The 18,232-nt window shown below is 42.1% G+C and overlaps 1 protein-coding gene across 1 annotated transcript in view; it reads right to left on the bottom strand.

Moving 5' to 3' along the window:
• Nucleotides 1-18,232, bottom strand: part of LOC116517075 (zinc metalloproteinase-disintegrin-like atragin) — a 50,477-nt gene that overhangs the window by 10,129 nt on the left and 22,116 nt on the right. The window lies entirely within an intron of this gene.

Below are 18,232 nucleotides of genomic sequence, written 5' to 3'. Positions count from 1 at the left end.
TGTGTATTTAACAATATAAAGAGAACACTTCAGGAAATCACAGTTCTTATAAAAATATTATTAGGGATCAGAGCATAGATTAAAGAACATAAGTTCTGTGAGGAAGCAGCTCAGGAAAATAGTGGGACAGATAACGTGTCCATGTCAACAAAATGGGGTTTTCAGTAGGGAAGAATTTTGTTGGAGAAGTAAATCACCCATGTTTAAAAATATGCTGTCTTCCCCAATTGTTAGTGAGATACCAGTTCTTTATTCCTCCATGACTGGTTCCTCAAATCCAATAAGCCACAGCATTCATGCATGTACATAAAGCATATAAACCTATGCCATTCAGAAACCAACCTATTGGATGGCTCAAACCACTTAGATAGCCAGATGATTTTTCAAGGAGAAATTTTTTTAAAATCACTCTTGTTGATTTTAAAAAAACTTACCTTAGCAGAGCCACAGTCACATTCTTCTCCCATCTCCACAAAGTAATTTCCACAAACTGCAGGTGCCACAATATCTGTTTTGAAGGGTTTGTTGAGAATGCATTTTGGGAGTTTTGAAATTAGAAACATCATGTATTGCTCAGCACTACAAGAGCTGAAGGTAGAGATAGGTTGATCACTGTAGAGATTAAACAAAATAAGATTAGGACATCACCCATATTTGAACTAGGAACAGAATTCATTGCAAAAACATATAAGATGGAAAAGGGATGGTTAATGAAGAATTTTTTTTCTCTAAAGGTAACAAAGTGATTTGTTAGTGAATCTTTTCTCTAAAGCTAACAAAATGGGTAAGAGAACTATTTGTTCCCTTGACCTTACTCCCAGATTATGCTCTCTCTCAGTTTTATTTCCACCAATTTTCTTTCCCTTTTTAACCAAATAAATTTTCAGTGAGAGCTCCATGGGATATTAGTTGATTGAGCTTCTTCTTGTGTTTGAATGGGCTGCCTTTCATTTTCATTTTTAAGCAGCCTCTCTGTGGAAGGACAATAATATAAATTGAAGGGGAAATAGTGGGAACTTGTTTTTCTTTTTCTTTTTTGGAGAGAGAATACTTTTTATAGCAATGAATACTTTGAGGCACATAGGGAGCTAAGTATACTAACTCTCTATTTGCCTTAAACTAATAATTGTTGAATTCTTTTGTTGAAAAGGTCATAATATCAGCGGTGTCACACTGACCTCTGAAGCTGCGTACTTAAATAGATGCAAACATGTTATCATAAGCCCACCCAAACACCTTCCTAATGTTAATACAAATCAATAGGAATATAATCATTGGCCCTCAGGTTAGGGGCTGAAAACAAGAACACAAAGACAATCTGCAGATGGTCATTAAATAGACAAGCTCTTACAACCTTTACACAAAGGTTATGGGTAGTTTTGCAATAGACAATTGCTGAGAAGATTCCTTCTTTTATTTTTGTTTCCTTTTTCCTTTCCTTTCCTTTCCTTTCCTTTTATTTTTCCCTTTTGATAACGCAAAGGGTGAACATGCACCTGGAATAAAATATTGCTTGACTTGCTATCATAGAATGTCCATCGCCAAGCAAGTCAGTTGTTAAGTGAATCATGCTGAGTTTTATAACCAGTTTTGCCACTTTGTTAAGTGAATCACATAGTCATTAAGGGGCTCCATTTGCTCCATTGAATTTACATATGGAAGGACAGATGGGGAAAGTCACAAAAGACGATTACATGAACTCAGGATGCTACAACCACCGTAAATGCATACTGGTGTCGTCAACTTCCCAAATTTTGATTCTGTGACTGAAGGAAGCTACAGCACAGGAGAAGATCAAAACCTATCCATCCATTTGCTCTCTGCATTTATTTATTTATTTAAATAATTTGTATTGAATGTTTTCATCTTTAAAAACAGAAAGAAAAACACCACAAGGACAAACAAAGCACAAAACATACATAACCATATAAAGTAATTATACATCTCTCTTCATTTATTTAATAATTAAAACTTAACAGGCAACTTCCATCCAAAAATATTCCACAATTTTTGTGTGAGTTAGTATTTTCAGAATATTGAAGGCTGAATTCCTGAACATATTCTCAGAATATTGAAGGCTGAAGCCCTAAACAGGCTTAAGAATGAGTTGTTTTTTTCTGAATAAAAATGACCTTCTTGAGCAAACAAGTTTAGGATTACCTCATACTAATTGAATCCTAACTGTGCTTCTTAAGAAACAAAACTTTATGAATTTTTTTTATTGCCATGTCTCGTCATTCTTTCTATGTGAACAAAAACTAAATTTTTTGTTTCTCAATAAATGCATAGTATCACCTTAACTAATATAGTTTTCTTGTTGGGTCTTAAAATAATGGAGTTTCTTTTCTTTTTAAGTAGATTTAGTATTCCCTCATTTTCTCAATGCACATTAATTCAATCATATGCAATCTAGGTCTTAAATTTCTTGTAAGAAAATAAGAGTGATTCATGTTTGTCATTAGGATTGCTAAGAATATTGTTCAGAAGCATTATTTAGGAACGTTGTAATCTGATGTAACCTGCTTATTTGCCAATCAGTGTTAGACTCTTACAGAAACATTATAATATATTGTCACCGTCTGATATATAGCTCATGGCATACAAAAAGCTCAATCTATATGTCTAGAATGCATTGTGCAAAAATGCCATTGATTGAGGCAGGACCTGGAAATGTCAAATCTGCAAATAAAGATGGATGAAAATGACTTGGATCAAGAAGAAGATGCTTTATTTGTAAAGAAGTTATGCCTATATATAAGTTTTAATTTGAGTACAAATAGGTAACAGGTATAATTTCTACTAACCTGAATAATTGCTACAGATTCCTTTGACATGCAGAGGCTGCCTATGGGAGCATATCCTACAGTAGTTCCTTTGAAGTCAATGCCCCTATAAGAAAGAAGGTGAGATCAATGAGAAAGGGACTCTTCATTATCAGAATGATGAGAAAAAAACCATTAAAATAGTATTATGAGAAACTGTATGATAAGGAGAACATTCTGGAAAATAACATACAACAATATTTGGAACAATCTGAACTCCCTAAAGTACCAGACACAGTTAAAGATATGTTGAATGAATGAAGGAATTGACAGAAGAATAATTAAGAGACAAAAGAATAATTAAACATCAGGGCCTGATGGGCTATTGGCAGAATTTTTCAAACAACCAGAAGAGACATTAAGCTCAGTGATGTTGGAAGTATATCAGGGGTGGGTTCCTCCCGGTTCGCACCGGTTCTTGCGATCCGGTTCGTCAGTGAACCCGGAAGTAATTAACTTCCGGGTTCCTAGCTCCTAGCCCCTGTCGCTGGGTGCCTGCAGGGTTTTTCTTTTAAAAAAACGCCTCTCCGGATGATCTTGAAAACCTGCAAGGTTGCTTTGGAAGGGGACAGATGGGCAGCATTTCCCCCTGCCCCCCTCCCTGGGAGCCTGCAGTTTTAAAGCAAGCCTTTGCACAGTAAAGAAAATCTCACGAGCGAGAGAAGTTCTTAATTGCTTTTACTGTGAAGTTGCAGAAGCTTCCGAGGCTGCAGGCAACCAGAGATGGGGTGGGCGAATGCTGCCTATCTTCCCCCTCCCAAAGCAACCTCTTCCGCTTTATCTTCCTCCTCCTCCTCCTCTCCTTCCGCCCTGAGCAGCAGCGGCAGCCGAGCCGGGATAGGGGCGCTTTGGCAGGGCTGTGGAAGCCCTGTCAAAGCGCACCTTTCCCGCCTCGGCGGCTGCAGGGACCACCCCACCGCTTTATCTTCCTCCTCCTCCTGCTCCCCTTCCACCCTCAGCAGCAGTAACGGCAGCTGAGCCGGGAAAGGGGCGCTTTGGCAGGGCTTCCACAGCGCTGTGGAAGCCCTGTCAAAGCGCACCTTTCCCGCCTCGGCGGCTGCAGGGACCACACCACCACTTTATCTTCCTCCTCCTCCTCCTCCCCTTCCGCCCTCAGCAGCAGCAATGGCAGCTGAGCCGGGAAAGGGGCACTTTGGCAGGGCTTACACAGCGCTGTGGAAGCCCTGTCAAAGCACACCTTTCCCGCCTCGGCGGCTGCAGGGACCACACCACCACTTTATCTTCCTCCTCCTCCCCTTCCGCCCTAAGCAGCAGCAACGGCAGCCGAGCCGGGAAAGGGGCGCTTTGGCAGGGCTTCCACAGCGCTGTGGAAGCCCTGTCAAAGCGCACCTTTCCCACCTCGGCGGCTGCAGGACCACCCCACCGCTTCATCTTCCTCCTCCTCCTCCTCCTCCCCTTCCACCCTCAGCAGCAGCAACGGCAGCCGAGCCGGGAAAGGGGCGCTTTGGCAGGGCTTCCGCCGCACCCCCAAGGACCACTGACCTCGCGCCGCCACTTCTTCTTCTTCCCCGGCCTTCCCAGTTACTTGCTTGAAGCTCCGAGGAGTCGGGAGGAGGGTCGCAGGAGTGGAAGTGGGGGGAGGTCTCCCTGGCCGGGAAGAGCTGAGAGGCTGCCGGCCCCTTTCGCAGGAAAGTTAACTTTTCTTGGCGAAATCCTGCCCCCCCCCCGCACGTGGGTGAGTGGTCAGCTGTTCTCTTCCCGTAAGCCGCCCCGAGTTACCTGTGTGTGAGGTGGGCTACCCTATGCATTTGCGTGTGTGCGCTGGAGAGAGAGTGAAAAAGAGAGGGAGAAATAATTATATTAATTAGATAGATCAGTCTTTCTCCACCTTGGAGACTTGAAAGTGTGTGGACTTCAACTCCCAGAAAGGGAGTTGGGAGAAAGGGAGAAAGGATGAGAGAATGAAAGGAAGATGGGGGAAAGAAGAAAGAGGTAAGGAGAGGAGGATGGAAAGGAGAGAAAGAGGGGGAGATAGGGTAGAAAGGGGAAGAGGAAGAGCAGGAGTAGGAGAAAGGTAAGGGAACAAGGAAGGGGAAGGAGAGGAGGAAGGAGGAAAGTAGAGAAGGGAGGGAGGGAGAAAGGAAAGGGAAAGGAAAGGAGGATGGAAGGGAGAGAAAAGGAAGGAGAGAGGATAGGAAGGGAAAGAGGAAGAGCAGGAGCAAAGGAGAGGTAAGGGAAGAAGGAAGGGGAAGGAGAGGAGGAAGGAAGAAAGTAGAGAAGGGAGAGAGGGTGAAAAGAAAGAGGTAAGGAGAGGAGGATGGAAAGGAGAGAAAGAGGAGGAGAGAGGGTAGGAAGGGGATGAGGAAGAGCAGGAGTAGGAGAAAGGTACAGGAAGAAGGAAGGGAAAGGAGAGCAGGAAGGAAGAAAGTAGAGAAGGGAGGAAAGGAGAAAAGAAAGGAAAAATAAGGTGGTGTTATAACAGGAGGAAGGGATGGTAAACAAAGCAACCCAAACTGTATATTATAACCTATTAAATGAAATAATAAATGTATAAGAATGATAAATGTTAAAACACTTGTAACCAAACGACATGCTATATGTGATGATGGTTTTTTTTCTTTTTGTTTTGTTTTGTTTTTATTGTTGTGGGTATGTGTCGTCTATGTAACAAAAATAAATAAATAAAATTATTTTTATAAAAAGGTGGAGAAACACTGAGATAGATGATAATGAGATGAGGGAGGGAGAAGGAGAGAGAGAAAGAGACCATAACTAGATAGATAGATAGGCAGGCAGATAGACGGATGGATAGAGAGAAAGAGAGAAAGATACGTAGGCAAGCAGATAGATGGATGGAGAAAGAGAGGGGGAAAGAGGGAGAGGGATACCATAACTAGATAGGCAGGCAGATAGACAGACAGACGGATGGATGGATAGAGAGAGAGAGGATGTATATAATTAAGGTGACCAGACGTCCCTAGCGAGGTCGCGGGCTGGCAGTAACCGCCGCAGCCTAGCTCCCCCCCCCCCGGTCAATGGTGTCCCTCTTTACCAATCTGAAAATCTGGTCACCTTACTTGTTTAGGTAATTCTGAGGTGGTTGATGGTTCTGTGAGTGCCTGTCCTTTATAATTTTCCACATTGCCTTGATGGTTTTTATTCCAGTGACTTTGTCTTTCCTGTTCTTAGGCTTAGGAAAAAAAACTGGTTTCATTGGCAGTCTTTTTTTTTGGGGGGGGGATTTTTATTTTTTTGATGTTTTCCTAGCACTGTCATAGTTTGTGGGTGTGAGTGGGTGTGTAATGTCCCACAGTTATCTATGCATTAATGATCTAGTAATATTAATAATATCTAGTAATTAGTAATATCTAGTAATAACATCGTCTTGGCCACTCCCACCAGGTCACATGGGTGGCAGGCCACTCCCATCCGGTCACATGGGTGGCAAGCCACTCCCATCCGGTCACATGGGCAGCAAGCCACTCCCATCCGGTCACATGGGCAGCAAGCCACTCCCACAAAGGAGGCCACGCCCACAGAGTAGGTTCGAACAATTTTTGAAACCCACCCCTGGCACACACACACACACACACACACACACACACACAGACACACCTTCTTCCTTCTATTTTCCCCACATTAATAACCCTGTGAGGCTGAGATAGTGGCCCAAAGTCACCCAGCTGGCCTTGACAGGGTTAACTCAAACTTATGGTCTCCTGATTTCTAGCCTGATAACTTAACCATTGGATCAAACTGACTCTCATTTGCAAGCATCAAGATCAACAAAGTTTTACCTTGGAATGCTGTATGATAACCACTGGTTATAAATCCATGAAATAATAGGAAGGAAGGAAGGAAGGAAGGAAGGAAGGAAGGAAGGAAGGAAGGAAGGAAGGAAGGAAGGAAGGAAGGAAGGAAGGAAGGGTAGTTGTCTCTGTCACTTTGAGTAGAATCCTATTGGCTCAGTTTTGGTGTTTTCCTTTTTTTCTTTATTTTTAGATGTTGCTTTATGAACATGAACACTTTTTTTAAAAAAAAAGGTTTGATGAGCTGATAATGGCAGTGGAAAATATGCAGAGGTATTTATTTTGGGATGAAGATAGATGATAAAAGTTGCAGACCAAGAGATATCTCCATGCGAGATATCTCTTGGTCTCTCTTTGAAGTTTAAGCCTGCCTTTCCTTACAATAATAGGAGTTTGACTAAATTGGAAAGTGGCAAATTCTTTTATCTTTTTTTTTTTTAAAAAAATAGTTTTTATTAAACATTTTAAAGTTTAAAACGAACCAGAAGAAATAAATACAAAAACAAATACAAAACAGATAAAAACACAAAAAATATAACAATGTAATATACTTTCACAGCTTTCCGTATCAGCATATATATTCTGCTGTTATAGTTTATAGTTTAATTATTGCCTTCCCTTAGTTTTTAACTAATTAATGATCATGTGATAATTATGTTATAATATAATAATATAGTTAGTACATATAATCAAATTTTACATATATACATTTTTCTTCATAGTGTATTCGATAGTTTTCAAAACTTTTATTTCTTGTTTTGGCTTTAATTCTCTAGTCATACAGTCTACTCCAAATTTTATAATAGTCCAACTCTTCCCTTTCTTTTAACTCCATGGTCATCCTGTCCATTTCAACACATTTAATCATTATCATAATTATCATGTCATCGGTTGGGGGGGATAGGTTTTCCAATTTTTCACAAAGGCAATCCTTGCAGCAGTTAGTATGTGTAATGTTATATATTGGTATTTCTTATCCATCTCTGGGTCTAATACCTAATACACATAATTCTGGTTTCAATACTATCCTCTCTTCCATGGTTTCTTCCAACCAATCCTTAATTTTAAGCCAATATTTCCTGGCATGGGAACACGTCCACCAAATATGATAAAGCATTCCAGATTTATGTCTGCATCTCCAATATTCTGCAGAATGTTTGGATACATCTTGGTCAATCTCACTGATGATAAGTGCCATCGGTAGAACATTTTATATAAGTTCTCTTATATACAACTGCCATTGTGAGTCCCCCCCCCCCAACACCACAAGTAGAGTGTTCTCTCAACCTCAGCAATATTAAGCTGTGTAGTCTTCAACTCCCAGGATTCCCCAATCAGTATGCTGAGTTGAGTTGCTGAGGTTGAGAAAGACTACACTAGGAAACACATGAGAGACGTCAGAATTAGGGAACAGCTAGGATTATTCCAACTAAAGACATTAATCTTTAAAAGATTAAAAGCAATATATTCCTTTGTGTGTTCTTTGTGCGCTCAATGTACTCTAATGAGTTTACTTATTGAATGTTTGTTTGGGATTGTAGTATTTCTATATCAACTTTAGTTTTCCTGCCTTTCTGTCTTTGTCTTCATATAGAGAACAAAAGATAGTCCATTCTTACCAGAGTTATGAACATGTGTTGTAGAAGTATTGGTTATTTTACAATGAGCGTTTGATATTTGGCTAAAGATTTGCAAAGGTTTTTATTCTATAGACTATTGCATAGTCTAATCTCATAGATTCTGTGAATTTATTATATTAAATATTAATCTGAGATGAAACTTGGGGTATAAATGAAATAAGTAAATTATAGCTAAATTCAATCATTATAACTTTTGTATTAACAAGAAGCCTGTATTAAAATTTGCATGCATGTACAGGAGCATCTAATATATTTCTTTTCTGTTGTACTTTTCCTATTATGCCTAATTCAAAGAATTGCATTAAGATATTTTCTACTGATGCTGCTCTAACTCAGTGGTTCCCAAAGTGGGCAGTACCATCCCTGGGGGGCGATGGGATGACTTAGAGGGGCACTAAGAGGCAAGGAAGGTGGCAGAGGAGTGCTGGAGGTGGCCCCCTCGCAGGGCACAAAACTCTGTTTGGAATGACAGGGCCATAGAAGGGGATATAGTGTGTTGTGTGTAAATAACAAGCCCCCAAAAGGCCATCCTGCCTCCAGCAAGAGCCTCATACCAGCGATAGGGAAGAAAACAGAGAAATGTACACCTATGGGTGCATTTAAAAGCAAAGCAGAGAAGCCAACTCATTTCTTTCCCAAGGCTCCTTCTCCCCGCTTGGGAGTTCCTCCCGAAATCCTTACCCACAAAGCAAGGGTTTTGCCTGGCTATTCCGCTTTGTGCACTTCCTCCCTGATTTAATTATTTTTTAAAAACCTGGATTGAAAAAAGTGATCCAGGAGGAGGCAGAGGAGGGGGCTGCCTGTCTTTCTCTGCCGGCCTGCACTGGAGCAGCAGTCCTTGCCAGCCGGGAGCATGGAAGTAGGGTGCCTCCCCTCCCACTGTTAGAGCCTCTGTTAGAGCCTCCCACCCACCGATGGATAGTTTTGGAGGCTCCTTGGATAGCAAAGGTAAAGGTTCCCCACACATGCGTGCTAGTAATTTCCATCTCTAACGGCGTTGCTCGTCTCCATTCCTAAGCCAAAGAGCCAGAGATGTCAGAAAATGTCTCCGTGGTCATGTGGCCGGCATAACTAAATGCCAAAGGTGCACAGAGTGCTGTTACCTTCCCACCAAAGTGGTCCTTATTTTTCTATTTGCATTTTTTACATGCTTTTGAACTGCTAGGTTGGCAGAATCTGGGAGAAGTAATGGGAGCTCACTCCATTATGCGGTGCTGAACTGCCGACCTTCTGATAGACAAGCTCAGTGTCTTAGCCACTGAGCCACTCTATCTGATCTTTTACTGGGTTCTATTAAGAATGTTAATTATTATCTTTAAAGCCCTTTATGCCATGGATGTAGGATATCTACAGAATCATCTTTCCCCAGTGGGATTGACTTTCCCCACACACGCTGGCAGAAGGGGGCTGCTGCAGATACTTCTGCCAATGAATTTCAGCTGGTGGGATCCAGAAGAAGAACATCTTCTGCCATTGCTCCTCCCCTTTAGAACATTTTGCCACAGGAAGTAAGATCCACTCTCTCTTTTATTCCTCAGGTAAAGCCTTAAAATCTGGCTATACTGATCTGTCCTCTCCAAATCTTTTTTTTTAAAATTGTTTTAGTTTAATGTTCTTATATTTGCAGAAGGATCATTCCCCCTTCTATCAAATTATAAAATGCAGCTTGTTGGAAATGCAGGTGGGGGAATTAAAGTGTAGGTCATTAGTGGCTACATTTGGCTTTGGTAGAAGAGCGGTTGTGAAGCTGAGCCAGCCTTTCCATTAAATTTTGAAAGAGCCCAGGTGCCACACTGACTCCAAGTTGGAGCTGGTTACACTTGAACGCACCCCTATGCATGAACTGCTTCAGCAGTTGCCTCGTTCACAGGCAACTGATGATATGCCTGTGCTAGGTCTAGCTTTGCAAATATGGTCCCCTGCCCCAGAGAGTGCAGCAGATGCTGCACCACGGGCACCAGCTATGCGCTCTGCTGCAATGCTCTGTTTAATGTGCACATAAAATCAGCACAGATCCTCACAGATCCATCACTCTTCACTGGCATCACTATCGGAGTTCCCCAACGAGCATGGTCTGTGGGTTCTACTATCCCTTGGGCCAGTAATTTATCAATTTCTGCATCCACTTTAGGTTTTAATGCAAAAGGTACCCGCCGCGGCTTCAGCCTCCGTGGCGGAACCTGTGGGTCTAAAGCGAATCAAATGGGAGTACCAGTGTACTTCCCCAAACCCTCCCCAAAAACTTTGGGGAATTCCTTAATTAACAAATCCAAATCCGTAGTACTCTGGATTTGATCAATGCCTGTTATGCCAAGTCCCAAAGCCTCAAACCATTCCAATCCTAATATACTGGCCGGGGACCTTTCACCACAATCAGAGGTAACTTTTTGTTGAACTGCTTAAATGCTACCTTAAAGAGATATTTACCCAGCCCTGGAATGGGATTTCCTTGGAAATCCCTTAATCTTAACAGACAAGGCTCCAAACTTGTCTTGGCTAAAGCCGGAATAATCCTGTTAACCGTTGCTCAAGAAATTATTGATATAGCTGATCCTGTGTCAATCTCCATCTGACAGGGTCTGCCCTCCAAGTGGACCGTAAGGAAAATTTTCCCTCTCGGACCATGGACAATCTGGTCCACTTCAGTTTCTTCCCTATCCTCATTTACAGCAAAACAGGAATACCTTTTCCTGAAACTCTGGCCCCTGATAAATTTGGGTTTTTTTCTGTAGCCCTGACTGGTGCTAGGGAGACTGCCTTTCTGCACATTTGCACAAGGAGCAGTGGCCCTGCAGACCCTTGCTAAATGACCCCCTTTTCCACAACGGAGACAAATGGTATTTTCAAAATGGCACTCCATTCTATCATGCCTACCTCCACACCCTGGGCAGGTAGTTTGAGGCAAAACCTTACCCTGTCGATCTCTGACCTGTTCCGCCTTCAGGCGATGTACTTTATCATTTCCAATAGCCACTTCATCAGGGAAAATGTCTTCATGAGGCACCTCATTCACAGGCAACTGCTGATATGCCTGTGCTAGGTCTAGTGGCTTTTTCTCTGGCTTGTGGTCTACAGAACCTCTGGATCTCTTCTGTGGATTTTGTTGAGAGCTCTACTGCCCTGGCTTCATCTAAAGCTCTTTGTAAATCTAACTAAGATTTGGCCAGTAGATGGCACTGAATATGGAGGTCTCTAACCCCACTTACAAGCTGATCAGTAATGGGCTCATCCAAATCTTTAAAACAACAATGGAGGGCCACAGCTCTTAAAGCAGCCACATATTCATTAATTGTCTCTCCCTCACGCTGAAACCTTCTGTAAAAGGCAAACCAGCGTGAAGTGCGAGAAAGTGATGGGGCATAATGATTTTTTAACTTTGTCATCAAAACATCCCATGTCACATCACGGACAGAGTGCGTAGCCACTAGCGATTCTGCAAGGTTAATAGCAATAGCAATAGCAATAGCTTCATAGGGCTTTCAGCCCTCTCTAAGCGGTTTACAGAGTCAGCATATTGCCCCCAACAACAATCCGGGTCCTCATTTTACCCACCTCGGAAGGATGGAAGGCTGAGTCAACCCTGAGCCGGTGAGATTTGAACCGCTGAACTGCTGATCTAGCAGTTAGCTGAAGTAGCCTGCAGTGCTGCATTTAACCACCGCGCCACCTCGGCTCTTATACTTTTTTTAAAACATATTATAATAGATAATATCCAGGAAATCCAGTCCCAGATGACATTCTAATGTTGCCCATTTTAAAAAAAACAATAACCCTTTATGCCCAAAGCAAAGAAAGAAGAAATGGTATCAAAACAACAAGGAGGTTGGGGAGGAGAACCTATTGTATGTATTCACGAACACAAAAAGATTTCTTACTGCTTAGGATAGGAAAATACACTTCCAAGAGAAAAATGTAAGAAGTTTGGATAACTAATTTGTAGCAACGGCCAAGCAAATTAGTGGCTTTTTAAAGAAGGAGTAATTGAGTTTTTTCCTTAACTTTTACTGCCTGATTCATCTGTTCATAGCCACTTATCATGGTACTTAAGTTTAAAAATGTTCTGGGATAATATTTTTTTTTAAAAAGGATGCTGGTAATTTGACTTAATTTCAGAATTCCTATGTAAGAAATAATGTCACCGAACAGCAAATAAGGATGAAGGCAGAATCAAAAGAATCAAAAATAAATCACTACAATCACATGATAGTCGAGAACTACTGTTTTTTGAGTCCTTATACTAATATAAAGTATTTGATCCATGATCAGCTTATGGACAAAAGCTGATAGCATTACAGCAATAAAGCAAAGGGGGAAATGTGTATTGGAATTATCCAAACATCTCCATGCTACACAGATTTAAAAAACATGATTCCTTTCTCTGTTCAGTTAGGTTAGCAAAGCCGTTGGCTTCTAAAAGACACTCAAATCGGGAAATATAAGAGTCCCAAGTCTGCGTGGCCGGGTTAAAACTGGCTAATGTATTCACTGAAGCCATTCTGAGGTAACTTTTTCTCTCCTTTGGCTTAACCCCAAATCAGTGTTCGTAGTAGAAGTGACTCGCTTGACGTCTCGTCAAGGGATTCCCTGAGCGACTTTAGCTCTAATGACTTTGCTCTTTGATTAGTGACTTTCTCAGCTCTGCCTGGGCTCAGCCTCAGAGGCATCCCACCCTTGTCACCAATGTTCTAGCTGGGATAACGCGGTCAGACAAACAGAGGCGAGCCAAATGCAGAATGAGAATAGTTTATTGATGACAGCAGCTACATCTTGGAAAGCCAGCATAAAATTTTGGGAGAGGAAGCATTGTCTTTCAATACACCAGCTGAAAAGCAGAACTTGTTGCATTAAATATGCATTGGAATTGGCAAGTGGTAAAATGGCCATTTTTTTTCTTGACAGCAAATAAGCCTGTGGTGTTGTATGTGAACATGGAGTTTTGTGGCAGAGAAAAGGTTTGATTATAGCAAAAGTTAAATATGGAGAAGAAATATTGCAAATTTTAGATGTCAAATGATTTACTAGTATGATAAAGACAGGTGTGTCTCCTTGGACTTGAAGGAAGCCTTCTGGAAGGAAGATTTCCAAAATCAAATTATAGAGAATCCAGTGGTTGAATCAGTAGGCTGTCTGCACATCAACACAATGCCCGTTGCTGCAGACCTGAAAGTCAAAGTAACAGATTATCAATAGAGTAGGGGTGTCAAACTCAGGGTTGTGTTTGACCTTGGGGGAGGGGGAGACTAGGCATGGCCAGGGTGGGTGTGGCCAGCTTAACATCACTTGTGTCAGGTTTGCCTGTGGTGCCTTCAGTGCTCTGCCAGAGAAAACAGATTGCCAAGCTCAATTTTCAGCTGCAACAGCTACCTGCAATCATTTGCCAGCAGAAATGGAGTTTGGACCTCCATTTTCGCTGTCAGAGGCACCGTGGGCAAGGTCTTCCCTGTTTCCAGGGTGGCCCTGTGGTTCAGATCTAAGCAACATGTTGGCCGGATCCAGCCCCTGGGCCTTGAGTTTGACACCTTTGCAATAGAGTAAGACAGCACTTTCCTCACAACTAAACTCTGTCGTTCCTTAGCACTAAGCCAAATTTCTTTCAGGTTCTACATTGTATAAAAAGACAGGGTGAACTGATTTCTGATCCTTTCCTATAAGCTTCGGGATTTCTTCAGCACTTCTAAGTAGCTTCACTGAACTGTAGATCTTTGGGTCACAACCAGCTCTGCCCTGATTTTCTCATTTCTCTCTTCCACCTTCCCTAGTATGGAGATACCTACAAGTGAAGAGACAGGACTGTCTCTGTCCAGAAAGTGCTTGCCAGGGAGAAGCACAAGACTCTGAAAAGGCCAGGCACTTTGTTCTTAGAAGAAAGAAACAGCCCTGGACATTCACCTCATTTGTTGTGGCTGCTGTTTGAAGGAAAAACAAAATAACAAGGAAACCAAAACAATTCTAAAGGGATACTTTTTCTTCTGTGTACATTCAGTGTAGTTTGGAAAATCTAAACCAGCTTTCAGCAAGATCCATTATGATATTTGTAGTGATCAACCTTTGGAATCTGAGCACATAGATTAGAGCTAATCTTTTGCTAACCTTTTGATCTCCACATTTTGTTCCAGGTTCAACCAATCCAACATCTGGCATTTCTGGAGAATAAATTCTAATGCATTCCCAGTTGTTTCCATGTCTGCAGTATAACCTGCCACATTTTACATCCCTTAAAAAAGGAAACAGTGAATTCATTGTAATTGAACAGAATGGAGTAATGAGAGGATGTTTGTTTGCTTATCTCTTGGGTTACTTACAATATAAGAAGAAGTTAGAAATTGCTAAAAACAATTATAATTAGAATAAAAGCTAAAAACCAAGATGACGGGCAGCCTGGGGGTAAGAATTGCCTCTTTCTGGTCAGCCATCCCCAACGTAGCAGGCCCATGTAGGGGACTCAGGCCAAGGGGCAGATCCAGGTTCATAGGCCGTTCCAGGAGTCCAGAGTTCTGGGGGCAGATCTCATTTCTGATAAGAAAATATTGCTAAGCAGAGAAGGCTTTTCTCCTGCACCTGGACAGCCAAAGACAGAATCTAAGCAGCTACTTTCCACCAAAGGACTGGGGCAGGTCAATCCCAACAAGGTAAGGCAGTTCCACTGATATCTTGTTCCTTTGTCAAAAGGGCTTTAAAGGTAATGACCAACTGCTTGAATTGGGCCCAGAAGCAAACTGGCAACCTGTGCAACTTGTGTAACAACATGGTCCCACATGCCACAATCCAGGGGTCTCCAGCACTGTCAGCGTCATTGCCTTCTATACCTGTTGTAGCTTCTAAATGCTCTGCAAGGGTAGCCCTATGCAGTAGTCCAGCTGGGACCAAGGCATGAGTGATGTGCTAACAATCTTAGAAATTGCTAAATCTACATGAATTGCTAAATCTACATGAAGCTGCTGGGTGAGATCATACGGCGGCACGGGATAAAATATCACCAGTATGTGGACGATACACAGCTGTATCTGTCCGCCCTGTGCCAACTCAGTGAAGCGGTTGACGTGATGTGTCAGTGCCTGGAGGCTGTTAGGGTCTGGATGGGGGTAAACAAGCTTGCACTCAATCCTGACACGACCGAGTGGCTTGTGTGTTTCCCTCCCAACAATTGGCCAGATATTCCATCTCTCAGGCTGGGGGGTGAAATTGTACGCCCCTCAGACAGGGTTCGCAATTTGGGAGTTCTCCTGGACCCACAGGTGACTTTAGAACACCATTTCTTGGCTGTGACCAGGGGGACATTTGCCCAGGTCCACCTGGTGCACCAATTGCGTCCCTACCTGAACGGGGAGGCACTCGCAGCAGTCACTCATGCCCTTGTGACCTCAAGACTGGACTACTGCAATGCGCTCTACATGGGGCAGCCCCTGAAGAGCATTCGGAGACTTCAGCTTGTCCAGAATGCAGCCCTGCGAGCGATTGTGGGTGCACCCCAGTACACCCACGTTGCACCTATCCTCCGCGAGCAGCACTGGCTGCCTATTGGTCTCCGGATACGCTTCAAGGTGCTAATCGTCACTTATCAAGCCCTTCATGATATTGGACCTGTGTACTTGAGAGACAGCCTGCTGCCAATTACCTCCAACAGACCTATTAGATCCCACAGACTAGGCCTCCTCCGAATCCCATCTACCAGCCAATGCTGATTGTCTACCACCCGGAGGAGGGCCTTCTCTTTGGCTGCTCCAGCCCTCTGGAACGAGCTCCCCATGGAGATTCGGACCCTCACGACCCTTCAGGCCTTCCTCAAAGCCCTTAAAACCTGGCTGTTCCGACAGGCCTGGGGCTGACGAGTTCCCATCCCCGCTCGAACTGTGTGGCTGTTGATTGTTTTTTAAACTCTTTTTGTAGTTGCTTGTTTGCTGTTTTTCCTCTTGTCTGTATTCCCCCACTTTGATTTGTTAGCTGCTCTGAGTCCCTCCAGGAATAGGGTGGCATATAAATGCACTAAAATCAAATCAAATCAAATCAAATCTTGATCCTGGCTTAACGTTTACGTTTTTTTGTTTAGTTAGAAATGGAGAACCAGAAGTTTGCTCAGCCTCAATAGGAACTAGTTGCCCCTGACACATAACTGAAAAATCTCACAAGGATTTTTGGAGATCACAGTTCCTGTATCTCCAACCGGCTCACTGTGATTTCCTTGTTTTTAAGGATGAAGATGGTTGACTCAGGAGTCTTATCTTGAGCAAGTAATGCATCTGTTATCCACCTGGAAATCCCTTAAAACAGATTTAGGAGACTTTAGAGATTTTCCAGATCTCTAGCTTAAAATTCTCATAATCTCTGATCAGTTGATGATAGGAGATGATGGGAGTTGAAATCTAAAGATTGACACTACAGTGTGTAAGAGCCAAAAGAAGAATCCTGATTTATACACATGACTAAAAGATAATGTGGCTTATTGTTTAGTTTGGGTTCAACATGTGGTGCAAATTTGGCCATAGTGATTTCTAAATCATGATTTATGACTAAATGCAATTCATAAACACATCAACCAGGGTTTGCTCAGTATTATGCAGAGTAAACAAGCTGGGTGATGTCAGCCCAAAGAGAAAAGCTGATTATAGCATAGTTCTTGACTTATGACCACAAATGTGTGAAGAATTTCCATTTCTGAACAAGGCTGTTGGTAAGTGAGCTGCACCCAATTTTATAATCTTTTTGCCATGGTTGTTAAGTGAATCACTACAATTGCAAAATAAATCACATTGTTGTTAAGGAAATCTGATACCCCCATTGTCTTTGATTTATTGGAAGCTGGCTGGAAGGTCACAAAGAATGAACATGTGATCTTGGGACACTGCACCAAGCCAAGCACCCAAATTTTGGTCACATGACTATAGGAATGCTGCAACAGTTGTAAGTGAAAAGGCAAGTTCTAAGTCACTTACTGGAAGTCATTAAATAAATGGTTGTAAGTCAATGACACAATGTTTTAAAAGGTAATTTCCCAAGATGGAAAACAAAGGAAAATTAGCAATTCAGAAATTGATTCACATTTCTACTGTTTTAGCCAGATGGCAGAATCATATTCCCCCATATGTGGACCCTAAAATATTTCTTATTATCCTTATATAATATCATCATCATAGAAGGAAATAATTTAGATTTCTTACTGTGGTTCACATGGAATCGTTACACCGTTTTCCCTTCTGCAGTAGCCATAATCATTCCCTCCTTGGTTAGACATATCATAACATATATCTGGAGCCACGTCTGCATCTTCAAGAGGGAGTGAGAAACCAAGATAGATACATGAATGTATAACATGCCAGCAGGATAAAGAATAATTTAAGAGATTCCAGAGGATTAAAGAAACTATAGTTAATATTTGCTTATTTCTAAGCTACTATTTTGTAACCCATTATTTATCGAATCCTCGTTATGCCTGAATCATTCTCTATCTGATACAGTACTACACTAAACTTCCTTATTGAATTTTATGGGCACAAAAGCTGAAGCCACTTTTATGCCTCTTGCAGAAGATCATGCAGAAAATCTATGGCTGGAGGGGAATCTGAATGCAGCTTCATTCCTCTGTGTGCTCATTCTCATTTTCCAACTTTAACACTGTTGTAGAAATATCCCTTTGCTGGAATGTAGTGAGGAGGGGGATCCTGGGTGGGAGATGATGCAGTCCAGATGAGTAAGAGGCAATGCACACACCACAGATATTACATGTGAGAGAACGAGGGTGAGACAGATGCTCTCTAAGAGTTTACCGAGTCTATTGTATGAAGACAGTAGAGTCCTTAGTCCAGCAAGATTTTGTTTACAGGAATGAAAGAAGAAAGAACTCAGCATGGAAGAATCATCATGTGTTATTCTTGATTTGAGGCCTGGGTTTAAGGCTTTTTGAATATAGCTGGACTACTTGCAAAAGATGGAGGTATTATCATTCTTTGGAATGTTAAATCATGTTATGCTATTTAACTGACCAAAATAAAGATTTGTTTGTTTG

This window comes from Thamnophis elegans, chromosome 13 (genome assembly GCF_009769535.1).
Source record: "Thamnophis elegans isolate rThaEle1 chromosome 13, rThaEle1.pri, whole genome shotgun sequence".
NCBI lineage: Eukaryota > Metazoa > Chordata > Lepidosauria > Squamata > Colubridae > Thamnophis > Thamnophis elegans.
Note: the sequence above shows the minus strand (reverse complement) of the source record. Positions and strands in the feature narration are given on the sequence as shown.